Genomic DNA, 14,499 nt, shown 5'->3' with positions numbered 1-14,499 from the left:
TAACTCGATCCGTGCTTTCTCTTCACAGTACCTACAGGCCTAAAGGGTGGAAGCTGAGCACATTTCTGGTAGCAATGGGGTTTGGGGGCAAGTTTTCTCTCGCCAGGAAAAACAAGGACTTCTACACAATTTGGGTGCAGAAGGGCACAATGTGTATGATGGACTCCCAGGATCCACGGAAGGGGGTCAAGGGGGAACTAGATGACTTCAACTTTGCACTGAAAACACTTCAAGATCTTTTTGAGCCTAAGACAAATGTCTCATTTGAGAGGCATACATTTTTTAAGAGTGCAAGATGCTCAAGAACCAGTAGAGGCCTATGTGACTGCGTTAAGGACATTGAGCCACTCATGTGAATTTGGGCTGCTAACCAGTTCCCTGTTAAGAGACCAACCAGTGCGTTGTACCAACAACACAAGAGTGTAGGTAAAACTGCTGGCCAAGGATTTGACCCTTGGGATGCAGTCCAAACTCCCAGAAGTATGGAGCAGACAGCACATTACATGAGGTACATGAAAATGGAGAAACAAGGCCAAGAATGTTGTGCAGTTAAGGCTTCAAGGAAAGTAAGTAACGTGAACAAGGACGTAAGGTGTTTGAAGTGTGAGAGTGGGAGACACATATCGAACAGTGTGTTATGACCAACCAGGAATGTGAATTGTATCAAGTGCAAGAGGAGGGGGGCATTTCCTTTGTGTCTGCAAGGATGGCATAACTAATGCAGTGGAGCCAGCAACCTAACGTCTGCAACAGCAAGAATCCAACTCAGTCCAACAGCCATGTATTCGAGATCACTGCCATTACGAGAGAAAGAAAGGCCTGATTGATGGTTTCATATTGAATGGCAAGACTTTACCAATGAAGGTTGACAGTGGATCGCTGTGGACAATAGTATCCACTGGAACTTACACAGGAATACTGGCTGGGTCATTGCAAGAGTTGATGGAGCATAATATTGAAGCACATACCAATGGGGGAGGGGGATGAAATCGAGATGCTGGGTAAATTCCCATTGTTAACTGAATACAAAGGCAGGAGGCTTTCGGCTGAGGTATATGTATCCCGGGAAGTTCCATCACTGGGATGAACAAGACGAATTGGGCATTCGAATACAAGCTAATTCGAGTGAGCCTGGTGGAGGAGGTTCAAGACAAGTGGACTAAGGAATTTACTGAAGTGTTCGAAAGATGAACTGGTGAAATTGAAGGACTTTGAACACTGTATCATGGTTAAGGATGGAACGGTTCCAGTGGTTCATAAAGTGAGGCCAGTATTGTATCATCTGAAGGAGAAGCTTAGAAATTAGTTAGACTCATTGCTCCATAAGTGGATCATCGAGAGGGTAGAAGGCACATACTGGTTGTCCCCTGTAGTTCTGGTGACCAAAAGTAATGGGAACTTGAGGCTGTTTGTAGATCTTATAGATCTAAATAGAAAAACTTTGATAGATCGGAACCCATTACCAATTATATTGGTAGTTGTCGTGACACTAGGAGAAGCTAAATTGTTTACTGTAATTGATCTCTTGGCAGTGAATTCTTATTCTATTATTCCCAAGAGCCCTTTAAGACGAGGTAGCAATACTCGGCTGGTGGATGGGGATGCAGAAGTTACTCAAGCATCAATAATGAACCAAGCATCAGGGAGTCGGCAAAGGGCGTTTCTATTTTAATATCAATTATCTAAAACAGGGAGTACAACGGGCATCATCCAACGCCGCACAGCTCAATCTCAAAGCTTTTAACAAAAACCAGTTATTTTATAACAGAAATTCATCACTGCTGATGTCATATTACGTGGCAAACTACAAAACTTATGGGCACCGATGGTTGGCTCACCGTGAACATCTAAATATACATTCAATTTAGCCACTGGTTATGATTGGGTACTTAAGACAGGTGGGCATCGGAACCCACCTTCAATAACTGGTCACTATTGTCGTCACTAAATACACAACGATTCATTGGGTCTTCATACTATAGGGCTCTTCATTATACAGCCCACTATGATTGGTTTGGCACCCTTGTTCCCTTCTGGAATATTCCTCACGCTAGCAGCACACAGGCTACCATCCCAGGCGCATGGAAGCTCGGCGTGATCATACCTCCCCTCCAACTAACCCACTCTCTGTCAACACTCCTTCAGTTTGAACTTGGCCTTGTAGCTGTGGACTTCGTCTGGGAAATAAAGGGAGGATAGCTTCACTGTGTCTTTTAGTTTTGGTACAGCCTGACCTAGGCTATTCTGATTTCACCCATGTGACTTGAAGACCACTCTTTTTGAGTCTTTTGCAGTATATAATCCCTTTAAAGGATGACCTGTAGAAACCTTTACTGTTTTTTCATACTGCTTCAAACAAGAGCGTGTTCCTTTCTCACATTCGTTGTATCTTTCTTTAGAGGAATCAGTTACACTGTGGTCTTTTCCGTTGGTTCTGAGCCAGCCCCATCGTCTCCGAAACTTTCCATGCCATCAGTAATTTCCAACTGCGCCACTCATTTGAATGTCTTTTTCTTGTTCACAGATTTTCAGGCCTGCTAATGTGCGTGTGGAACATCCAGGTTGTATACATTCCTATATATATATATATATATATATACATTAGTGCATCACCGCAATCTACTTCACTACGTAGCCAGCTTTGAGAATACTTTTCCCTACTTGCGTTTCCAGCAACTGTACACGTGTAAACTGATTTACGTATTCCCCAGTGTTCCTGCAGGCTGCAGACTGAGCATCTTCATCTCGAGCCCAAAATGTTGCTCCCATGTACCGTCTATTCTTTAAGTCTTTAGAGAATACTTGTTATGTTTCTTCTGTCCATCCAGCTTTCAGATACATCAACTCCCTTTCATGTGATGTCATCAGGCTCCTTTCTGCGTTCAAATACACATTTCTTCCGGCACTTCATCCAAAAGAGTGCTATGTCTCCGTCCATTTAGATAGGGTTTCCTTAATGGATATCTTGTCTCGAAGGATCACTGACTGGAACTGCACATGTCGTCATCTCTGGTTCCCAACATAAAGGCATGACAGAGGCAGAGCTTGGTGCGAGGATGTCTGACTGTACCTCTACAGCAGCCTATCACCAAGTGCCACTGGTGGAAAGTTGTCAACGTGTCACAGCTTTCATCACTATGGAAGGGACATTCAAATACTGCAGAATCCCATTTAGGCTGGCTTCAGCTGCAGTGGTATTTCAACATATCATTGAAAAGGTGTTCGAGAATGTCCCCAATGTAGTTTTATTCCAGGACGACGTGTTGTTGTACGCTAATTCCAGGCCTCAATGTTCAGTGGAGTAAGTGTAGGATCGGTGCAAAGTGTGTAGAATGTCTGGGTCAAGGGAGGGAATCAGTCCCAAGATCAGTCTGATGGAGGCGATTAACAGGGCCCCAGATCCTAAGGACAAAAGCCAGTCGAGATATTTTCTAGGGTTAGCCAAGTACTACCACAAATGTGTCCCAAATCTTGAAGTGGTTTCGACTCCACTTAGATCATTGTTGAAGAAAGGTATGAGATATGAATGGTCTGAGAAGTATGGACGTGCATTGGAGGGTATCAAATCAGACATAGTAAAAGCCCACTCTCTCAGGAAATTTCAAAATAAGGATGACACCTATCTATGTTTTATGTGCATGTATTTGTAACGCGCTTCAATGACCCGAGGGCTTACGAGTGCCAACAATTAAAAAAACAAGTTTAGGAAATAAATCTAATGCCGCCAAGACAGATTATATAAACTTGAGTGCAACTTTATTCCAAGCCCTTGGAGCGGCATTAGCAAAGGATCCCGTGAGAGATTTGGTAGTTTTACACCGTGGGATCTTTAGTTGATTAGAATTGTTAGATCTTAAGGATTTCACATTATGTACCGTGGCCAGTCATTCTATTGAGTACTAGGGCTTAAGTTCCAAATTACATTTTTGGGTGATCAGGAGTAGCCAGAACTGAATTCTAGCCTTCACCGGAAGCCAGTGCAAATGTCTCCTAGCGTGCGAAAGAAGATTTCTCCAATTAAGACCAGTGACTACCCTCACTGCAATGTTCTGTATCACTTGGAGATGATCACAGTCTGCTTGCGAGCTCCAAGGATCAGGCTGCAGCAATATTCGAGATTGGGGCCGATAATTGCACACACAATTGTCTCTTCATTCCCCTGTGCCATGAACGGTCGAAATGATGCCAAAGGTTTGATGTAATAGGAGGAAGAAGAGACCAGACAGCTAATCTGTGTCCTCACATTGAGGTTCTGGTCAGGAATTATGCCCAGAGTTTTAACTTTCCTCGGTACCTCAATTTTAAAGTCTGTGATGGAGAAGCTTTTCTAGAGTGGTCCTAGATTGTGGATTTTCTTCGATGAGCAAACCGCCATGAGCTCTGTTTTCTCTTTGTTGAGAGCCAACCCATTTTGAATCATCCATAACTGGATGATGTCATAGACCATGTTAAATTTACGCTCATCCTCCTCGTATCTTCCAGTGAGCGGGATGACACATTGCATGTCACCGTGTAATTCATAAAAGTGATACCATAACTTGCCAAGATGTCAAAAAAAGGGACCATGAACAAATTATACAACGAAAGGGAAACACAGGCTCCTTCCGGTACATCATATAATAAAGGAAAAGGTTTAACCTCTGTTTCTCCTCTCACAACTCTTCATTGCCTATTGCTTAGGAAAGAGCCTATTCATAGTGCTGCATCACATGAGAAATTGGCTACTTCCCTCAGCCTGGTGGACAATAATGAATGATCCACCAGGTCGAAGGCAGCAACGAGATTTAAAATCATGAGGAGGAAAGCTTGTCCCTTATTCATAGTGTCCGGTAGTTTAGCCTTGAAATCAAGAAGGGCAGTTTCTATCCTGTGATGCTGTCTGAAACCGGATTGTAGATTGTTTAAAATATGATGTTGATTGAGATATTCAGATATTTGCTCATACGTGACCCTATCCAGGATCATTAACAGAAATGGCGTGTTGGTGATGGGTCTGTAGTTACTTGCAGTCAGGGGGCATGGACCAGGTTTCTTTATGAGTGGTAGAATCCATGCCTTTTTTAAGAGTGTCAGGAACATGATTTTCTGTGAAAGAGGCGTTTACAAATTTACAAATAGCTGGTAAACGTGGCATGGGGCAGGTATTGATGATCATAGACGATCCAGGGTCTGCGCTGCATCTGGAGCTTTTTAGCTTAGTCATGACCTTCAGTAAATCTAATTCTAAGATAGGGGAGAAGCTAAACTTTGGTTGGGAGCCTGAACTGTGCAGTATCGGCCTTGCAGGAAGGTCAGATAAAAAATTGCATGTGACTTTCTGATCCTCGATTCCTTGTTTAATTTTCAGTAACTGTCATCCTGTATGTTATTACACCAGGATTCATCTTTGCAAATAGTTTTGTTCTCTGGCCCTTTAGGTATTTCTTGTTCTCTCAGGATTTTAAATAGTTCCTTACTCTCTGAGCAGGTATTAGAAATGTGTTCATTAAACATTTCCTCTTTAGCAGAGATCAGAGCAGTTTACGATCGTTGGCTGGTGATCTATATCTAGTCAAAGTAGGACCAACCTGTTTTTTTCTCCAATTGTAAAACAGTTTCAATTTAGCTGCTTTCAGCTTGTGGAGATCTATGTTGAACCATTTGTTACCTTGTCTCGGGAGGATTTCTCAGCAGCAACGTGCTCGCCCTGGAAACAAAATGAAATGGAAACACAGGTTTGATCCCTGGGACCGTGCTTAGAAACCTCTGGCTATTAAGTGCATTTTAAGTAACCTATCATATCATATCTTTATGAGAATGTGTATCAAGTATTTTCTGAAGAGGAGCCAGTGTATCCAACGTCTCCTGAAATGTACTAAGGAGTTGGTTGGTTATGTCTTGCAGTTCGACAGATAACATGATTTTCGGTACTGCAGCCAAAAGTAAGGGCATTCGCGAATCTGATGTGATTTTATTTCCAGTTTCTTACCACAATAGAGTCCCTACTTTTGCTCGGTTTCCTAAAGATAGAAGCGTTATAGATTTGAAAATGAATACAAGAATAATCTGACCACGGGTAGGGAAGAATACCAAGATCAAAAAACACCTAACACATGGGTGGCATACCAATATAAGGTATGGCCCTTATCATCTGTGGGCTCTCTGACCTGTTGCTGAAAGCCAAGAAGACCCAAAGCATCTTCCAAGGCAGCTGCAATACAATCCTCATCCGAACCCAACCAAATATTAAAATCGCCCATCAATATAAATTTAGAGTTAGGTTTGAGGATTGGGAGTAGGAGATTGCTAAGCAGAGTCAGAAAATCCTTCCGCGCCCCTGGAGCTCTGTAGAGCACAAGTACATTCAAGGTAGAATCTGCATTAATACCTATTTTAACCAATAATAGTTCGGTATCAGGAAGGTCTGCGGTCTTTTCCTCCCAAATGTTGAGCTCAAGTTTAAAAATAAGTGCATTGCCACCTCCTCTGCCTTCTGCTCTGTCCTGACATATAATTCCATAACCCTCAGGGATTGGCAGCCCCCACAGTGGGCCTGCAGCGCTATTTCCTCAAGTCTCTGTCAGTGCACATATGTCAATGTTATTTTCCCCAATGTAAGTGGCCACCTCAGAGGCATGTCTAGTAAGAGATCTAGTGTTCAACAGGAAACATTTTAAGAATCCCCCTCGATAGTCTTTCCATTGATACAGTATCCCTTCGCCTTAGGTCCCGGAGAATCTGGACCAATCAGGTTCAGGTCATCAGAGGGGACCTTAGTATCAGGGTATATTAACTCAGTCGAGCTATTGCTCTCTGCATCGTTTTGTTCCAAACACGTGTGTAAAGACTAGTAGGGGGAGTCTGTACTTCTGCTCTCTATATGGTAGAGGAGAGGCACAGAAGACCCCAGCCAAGATTCTCTATAAGGTAGCAATGGACGAGCAATCAAGGCCTAGCTTCTCAGGAGGTGATGCGGGCTGGTTCTTAAGTACAGTGTAGTCCCCGAACCCCCACAAAGGAATGTCCACACACTGTATTACTGAAAACACAGTCTTTATATAATTAATATTCAAAGGTATGTACACGATCACAATAACGCACTTTGTACTCGGAAATCAACAATGATAAATATATACAATTCTAAAGTGGTACCACCAATGTTATCAAATCTCATTAAAGGGCATCAACTGTACGGTTAAAATGTCACACAGATCAATAATGAGGAAACCAGCAATAGAGATAGGAAGGAACGCAAGATGGTTGAAACAATAGGCAGAATGCTGACCCCTACCGCTAGGCACAGTTCTGTGTGGAGATCCCCCCACCTGGGCAACCTGTAAAATAAAGATATATAGCACAAGCCCAGTCCATATATTGTTGAATAGTCTTATTTCCTCCTATTAAGGTTTTACCCCTCCAATCTACCTGGTGGAGTAGAGTTCTCCGAAGATGCGTCGACCAATCCTTTTTGAGTGACTCCCTTTAAAGCATGAGCCACGGATCGTCGAGAGGCATTGAGCAACTCGGCATTCGGTGTCGGGGAATCGACGGCCCTTCTTGAGTGCCCTCCCTTTAAGGCAGGAGTCACGGGTCGTCGAACGTCCGACGGTGAACAGGTTCAACTACGGCGGTGAAGTGGCAGCTTCTTTCCTAGCGGTGCTCGTCGACGACAGAGCGTTGGTGTCCTGCAAGGAAGAGGCGTGCGGGGCACCTCGGTGACGATAGTTCTGGATTGCAAAGAGATGATGAAGAACTGTGGCCCAGCAAGGGCGTCGAGTCGTCGGCGTCTCTGTGGGCTTTAGGTGACGGAAAACCCACCGGCGGATGCTCCTCGGCGCGTCGACGGTCGGGCCTCCTCCAGCGGGATAAAGCGGGCAACGATGCAGACGAGAGCGTCCGATGCTCAAAGGAAGTTCTTAGACAAACGGGAGCATGGCGGCTCCGGTCGGCGACGGCAGTCGGGGACAGTGACGGACAACAGTCCGGGTGCTTCTCTTTGGGATTCCACGGCAGTCCCCGTCTCGGGTCGGCAGCCTGTCGTAGGTCTGTCTACCAGGGAGCTTTGGCAAAGATCAGCTGTGCACGATGGTCCCTCGTAGCTCGGGAAGAGGGTGCCTTACCAGGTCCTCTCTGGGTCAGTCCTTGGAGACACAGCAGCTTTCAGATTGTGAAGGAGAGCAACAGCACTTCTTCTCGTCCAGCGGGGCTTCAAGGTCAAGCTTCAGTTACTCCAGTTACTCGTCATAGTGGACTTCAGCTTCTGAACACGATTGGTAGCAGTGAGAGGTCCCCAGATATACTGTTGATCTCCCATTCATTCCGCTGGGTCACACTCAAGCATCCAATCACGACTAAGGGCATTCATGCAGGCAGGCAGCCAATCAGGCACACGAGGTAATCAGGCCATTAACTTCTCTCCAGACACTCACAAGAAGTTATGTGTATTGGGACAAGTACCGAGCCATTCAACACTCCCAACTGCATTCATACCGGTTTCGGGCAGGGCTGTCTCAGTCATTGTGTCAACCACCAGATACTAGACATCCACAACACAGAATGCATATTCGTCACACACTCTATTCTCCCAGGTCCCACCCACAGGAGGTACCCACAACATACATCACTGGGAAGGCTCCAGCTAGTCTGGCCGGGTCTTCACAACAACACCATATATGGCACTTCCACCCAACAGCAAGTCAGGGGGAAGGGACAGAGTCAGGGCTTCCCAGGACTTTGGGAAAACAAGGTAATGGGTAATAGAAAGCAAGAGGCCGCAGGGGCCATTTTGTTTTACATCCGGAATCAACTGATCCCAATGGCAGGGCCGGGGTATCCCAAAATGGAGGATACTCCGCACACCTGTCAAATTCAGCATGGAGCTGCCACCAGCCCATACCCTGCTCTGCGGGCAACCCACAGGTGCCCAAAAACATACACTAGGGGCACATGGTTGTACCCCCACCCATGGGTGCCATAAGGGTATCCCACGGGTCCGTTCACCAAACCAAAAGAGAGAGAGCTGCACCGCCAGGAGTCTCACATGGACTCCTGCGCGGAAAACACAACAGAACACACGATAAAAAGCAGTAAAGGACAAGGATACGGAGGCCCTGTCCCTCCGATACATTTCCAGCATCACAGTCGCCCCCCCCAGACTGAGGTGGAGGGTGCCTAATCTCCCACGGGATAGACACCCTCATCCAGACGGTCAACATACCTTCTGGAAAGGCCATCTGCATTATCGTGACTCTTCCCTGGTCTGTGCTCTATGGTGAAGTCTAGCCCTTGCAGGCTAATGGACCACCTGAGCAGTTTCGGGTTCTCACCCTTCATCTGCATAAGCCACTTCAGGGGCTTATGATCTGTTTGGACCTTGAAGGTAGACCCCGTAAGGTAGGGCCTAAAATGCCTAAGGCGCCAAACTATACTAAAACATTCCTTTTCAACAGTAGCCCACCTAAGTTCTCTACCCTTGAGTTGTCTACTGATGAATATGATAGGATGTTCTCTCCCTTTGTCATCTAACTGGGACAAGACAGCTCCAATTCCGGTGTCGCAGGCATCCGTCTTGATGATAAAGGGTCGGCTGTAGTCAGGCGCACACAACACGGGTGCCTAACACAGACTTTCTTTCAAGCCATCAAAGGCCCTCTGACAGTCTTCAGTCCAATTAACCTTCCTAGGCTGTTTGGGTGAAGTCAGAGCTGTCAGTGGTGCAGCTATGGTTCCATAGTCCGCCATGAAACTGCGATACTACACAGTGAGGCCCAAAAAGGCTCTCACCTGGGTTTGAGTAGTGGGAGTCTCCCAGTCATGTACATCCTGTACCTTACTGGGGAGAGGTTGGATTTGACCCCCTCCTACCTCATGACCAAGATACGTGACTTTCCCCTGAGCTATCTGGCACTTGGTGGCCTTGATAGTGAGGTTAGCCCTTTTCAAGGCCTGCAACACCCTACTCAGATGTGTCAACTGCTCTTCCCAAGTGGAACTGTAGACGGCAATGCCGTCTAAATATGCCACACAAAAGGCTTCTAGCCCACTGAGAGCATGATTGACCAATCTCTGGAAGGTGGCAAGGGCATTCTTCAACCCAAAAGGCATGACCCTAAACTGATAGAGTCCCTCTGGTGTTGAGACCGCCGTCTTTTCCTTGGCATGGTACTTCAGAGCTATTTGCCTATAGCCTGAGGTGAGATCAAAGGTGCTCACAGATTTGGCAGCACCTATGGTGTCCAAGAGCTCATCAGCCCTGGGCAATGGGTGCGCGTCAGTTTTGGTGACGGCATTGACTCCTCGGTAGTCCACACAGAACCTCCAATCCTTGGTACCTGCCTGGGAACTTGCCTTGGGGACAAGGACCACAGGACTGGACCAGGGACTGGTTGAGGGTTCAATAACTCCCAGATCCAACATCTTGGCGACCTCAGCCTGGATGTGGTTCTTAACCGTATCTGACATTCGGTAGCTCCTGCTCTTGACAGGCACGCTGTCACCAGTGTCAATCTCGTGCTTACACCACGGTGTAAGGCCTGGCATCAGCGAAAACAGAGAGGCATACTGCAGGAGCAAAGTCCTGCAGGCCCTCTCCTGCTCGGTTGTCAAATCTGGAGAGAGATGCACTCCTTCCACTGAGCCATCCTGAGGGTTGCTATGCAGCAAATCAGGAAGGGGCTCACTCTCATCCTCTTCTTGCTCTGAAGCCAGCAAGAGACAAGAGACTTCGGCTCGCCTGTGGAAAGGCTTGAGCCTATTAACATGGAATACCTGAGGGGCTACCCCTGGGATTCCCATGTCAACCAGAAAATTGACCTCGCCCATCTTGGAGATAATCCTGAAGGGTCCAGTCCATTTATCTGCCAATGCTCGAGGCTTGGTAGGCTCCATCACGAGGACCTCCTGTCCCAGAGTCCAATCCACTTGTGATGCTTTAAGGTCATGCCAGTATTTGTTCAATTCCTGGCTGGCCTTGAGATTCGCTGTTGCCTGACCCATCATCTGTGTCATCCTCCGTCTGAGGCCTAACACATAGAACCCCACTTGCTTGGCGGAACCGGGATGGTTGGCTTCCAAACCTTCTCTGATCAAGGCAAGGGGGCCCCTCACGGGATGCCCGAAGAGTAACTCAAAGGGGCTGAAACCAACACGCTCTTGAGGTACCTCTCTGTAAGCAAACAGCAGGCATGGCAGGAGGAGATCCCATTTCCTCCTTAGGGGCTCTTCCAAAGCACCTAGCATGCCTTTGAGAGTTTTATTAAATCTCTCAACCAGACCATTGGTCTGGGGGTGGTAAGAGGTGGAGAACTTGTAGGTTACCCTGCACTCTTTCCACATGGTTTTCATGTAACTAGACATGAAGTTGGATCCTCTGTCAGAGACAACCTCCTTGGGGAATCCAACACAGGTGAAAATGCCCAGGGGAGCCCTGGCAACCACCTTGGCAGTAACAGTCCGAAGGGGTATAGCCTCAGGGTACCTGGTGGCATGATCTACCAAAACCAGGATGAACCTATGTCCACCTGATGTGGGAGGGTCAAGGGGACTGACAATGTCGATGCCCACCCTCTCAAATGGTGTGCCAACTACTGGCAATGGCTGCAGTGGGGTAATGACACTGCCTCCAGTCTTGCTAGACAACTGACAAGTTGGGCAGGTCCTGCAGTGGGACTCCACTTCTACTCCCATCCGAGGCCAGTAGAAATGGGCAGAGAGCCTCTGCTTAGTATTCTTGGTACCAAGATGACCAGCCAAGGGCACCTCATGCGCCAACTGCAGTAGAAAGGGCCTGTAAACCTGGGGTACCACCAACCTAGTTGAGGGCACCAGGTTCAGGCTTAGTGGGCTCACTAACAAGGAGCTCACCCTCCCAATAAATCTGGAATGTCCTAGGCACTTCTCCTTGTGCCTGGGACAGGGCCTGTTTCCTCAGACCCTCGAGAGAGTGACACTCTCTCTGTCCTTTACAGAAGTCTGCCGGAAGGGTCCCCCTTCAGCTAACAAGCATTGTAGGTCGGGATGATCCTCCGGGTTGAGAACCTCTCCCACAGGAGAGTCTTCTGGCTCTTCTCCCACAGGAGTTGAGACGGGGTTTACCACTGGACCCAGCCCATCCGGAGCATGGATCCCAATGGGTGCTGAAGGAACAGCATGAAGAGAAGGAGCTCCCTCCACAGTGGTGGCCTTCCTGCTCTTCCTTCGTCGTGCCTTAGGCCGCGCCGTTGGCTCAGGTACCTGACTCAAAGCCAGACCCGGTGTCACCTGTGACCTAGTGACCGCAGCAGCAGTCATGGGAAGACCATCCGCGATCAATCCCAACTCCACTAGAGCATTACCTAACAGAATGTTAGCAGGGACATTGTCCTGAACCAGGACAGGAAACTTTGCTGTCTTGTCTCCAATTACGAGTGTGACTCGGGCTACAGGCGATAATTTGGGAGGCCCACCAGCTAACCTGGTGGTTCTCAGAGGAGCACCTACATAGTCCTCTGGCTTGAGAAGGGTCCTGTCCACCACTATCATGCTTTCCCCAGTGTCTCTCAAACCAGTAGAAGGCTGGCCATTCAGGAGGACACTTCTAAAAAATCTACGGGTGTTCTGTGGGATAGTCACCAGTACTTCTGCGTACTGGTCCCAGGCCCCAAGGGACACTAAGGAAATCTCTACAGGAGCACCACATGTGATTCCTGTAGAAGAGGGGAGGACAGTGGCCTCCACCTCAGACATGGGGTAAGGGTAGGTCAGGCTGACAGCCTGTACCCCAAGTGCCTTACCTTTACACTTGGAGTCACCCCTCTTGTGGTCCAGAGCCCCACAGTCCCAACAAGTGTCGGAAGTGCGGGGTACGGTACTGGAACCACCGAGAGCCTGCTTTGCAGCAGGTGGACCACTACTCTTATTCCCACCCACAGATGACTTATCCCCACTAGACTTTTGGGTCTTCAGAGAGGTGGGTTTAGGTTTACCCGACTGTGACTGCTCTTGGGACTCCTCAGCTTTCTTTGAGGCCCCCTTTTCTTTGTACTTGTCCTTCCCACTGGAGTCCTTAGGGGACACCCGGTGGGAGACCCACTTGTCAGCCAGCCTAGCCAGCTTAAAGGGATCCAAAATGTTCTGGTCAGCAAAATACTGACGCAGCTCCGGTGAACAGGCTTCAGATAAATGCTCAAAAAACAACAGGTGGGACAATTCAACAAAAGTTTTCACCTTGTAACCATCAATCCACCCCATCATATTCATGTGCGCAGCACTCACCCAGTCAACCCAAGACACATTCTCTCTTTTCTTAAAATCCCTGAACCTTTTAAGGTATTGGGTAGGTGTCTTGCCAAACTTGGCAATCAGAGCAGAGTTCATACACTCATACTGACCCCTTTCTTCCACACTCAGCTTCAGAATACAGTCATACCCAGTCTGAGGCACTCTGCTTAACACACACTTAGCCCAATCTCTTTTGTCAACACCATTAATGGCACAAGCCATTTCAAACGCTTCAATCCATTGGAGGATATCAGAACCCTCCACAAACACACCAACCAAATCTTTCATACATTTAGTTGCTGGGGACCTGACACTCTCACTGGGTTTCGCTGAAGTCTCCACTCTAGCTTTCTCTAGCTGAATTCTCTGACATTCAGTGTCCTTGTCTTTGAGTTCAAGATCCCTATTCTTGAGTTCAACTTGTTGAGCCAACTCCTCCTTCTTAAGCTCAGCATCTCTTTCCAACTTGCGATATTCAAAGGCCAATTTCATCCTTAATAACTCAAGCTCCAAGGAATTGCTGGGGTTCGGAACAGAGGCAGCAGGAATGGTGGCATTCCCAGAAACAGATGCAGTAGAAACCCCACGGGCAGAGTCCTCACTGGTTGCATTCCCCCCCTCATCAAGAGTTTCACCATCGGTCTGGTAGTCCACCAGCCCTTCACTTATCCACAAAGTCTAACTCCCTGGCTTCACAAGCACTCTGGAGAGCCTCTAAGCTCATCCGAGTCAATTTACCATTTGCAATAGACTCCATTGCTTGTAATGCAGTTATATTGTACACAACCAAACCTTAATTTAATAAAGTGCAGATATTTAGTAAGTGGCACGGTTATTCACTGATTCTTAAAACCATAAGCATCCCACCGCTGCCACCAGTGTAAAGACTGGTAGGGGGTGTCTGTACTTCTGCTCTCTATATGGTAGAGGAGAGGCACAGAAGACCCCAGCCATAACCCTCAGGGATTGGCAGCCCCAACAGTGGGCCTGCAGCGCTATTTCCTCAAGGGTCTGTCAGTGCACATATGTCAATGTTATTTTGCCCAAGTGGCCACCTCAGAGGCATGTCTAGTAAGAGATCTAGTGTTCAACAGGAAACATTTTAAGAATCCCCCCGATAGTCTTTCCATTGATACACTATCCATTCACCTTAGGTCCCGGAGAATCTGGACCAATCAGGTTCAGGTTATCAGAGGGGACCTTAGTATCAGGGTATATTAACTCAGTCGAGCTATTGCTCTCTGCGTCGTTTTGTTCCAAACA

Source organism: Ambystoma mexicanum, chromosome 3q (genome assembly GCF_040938575.1).
Source record: "Ambystoma mexicanum isolate Mex_15411 chromosome 3q, UKY_AmexF1_1, whole genome shotgun sequence".
Taxonomy (NCBI): Eukaryota; Metazoa; Chordata; class Amphibia; order Caudata; family Ambystomatidae; genus Ambystoma; species Ambystoma mexicanum.
Note: the sequence above shows the minus strand (reverse complement) of the source record.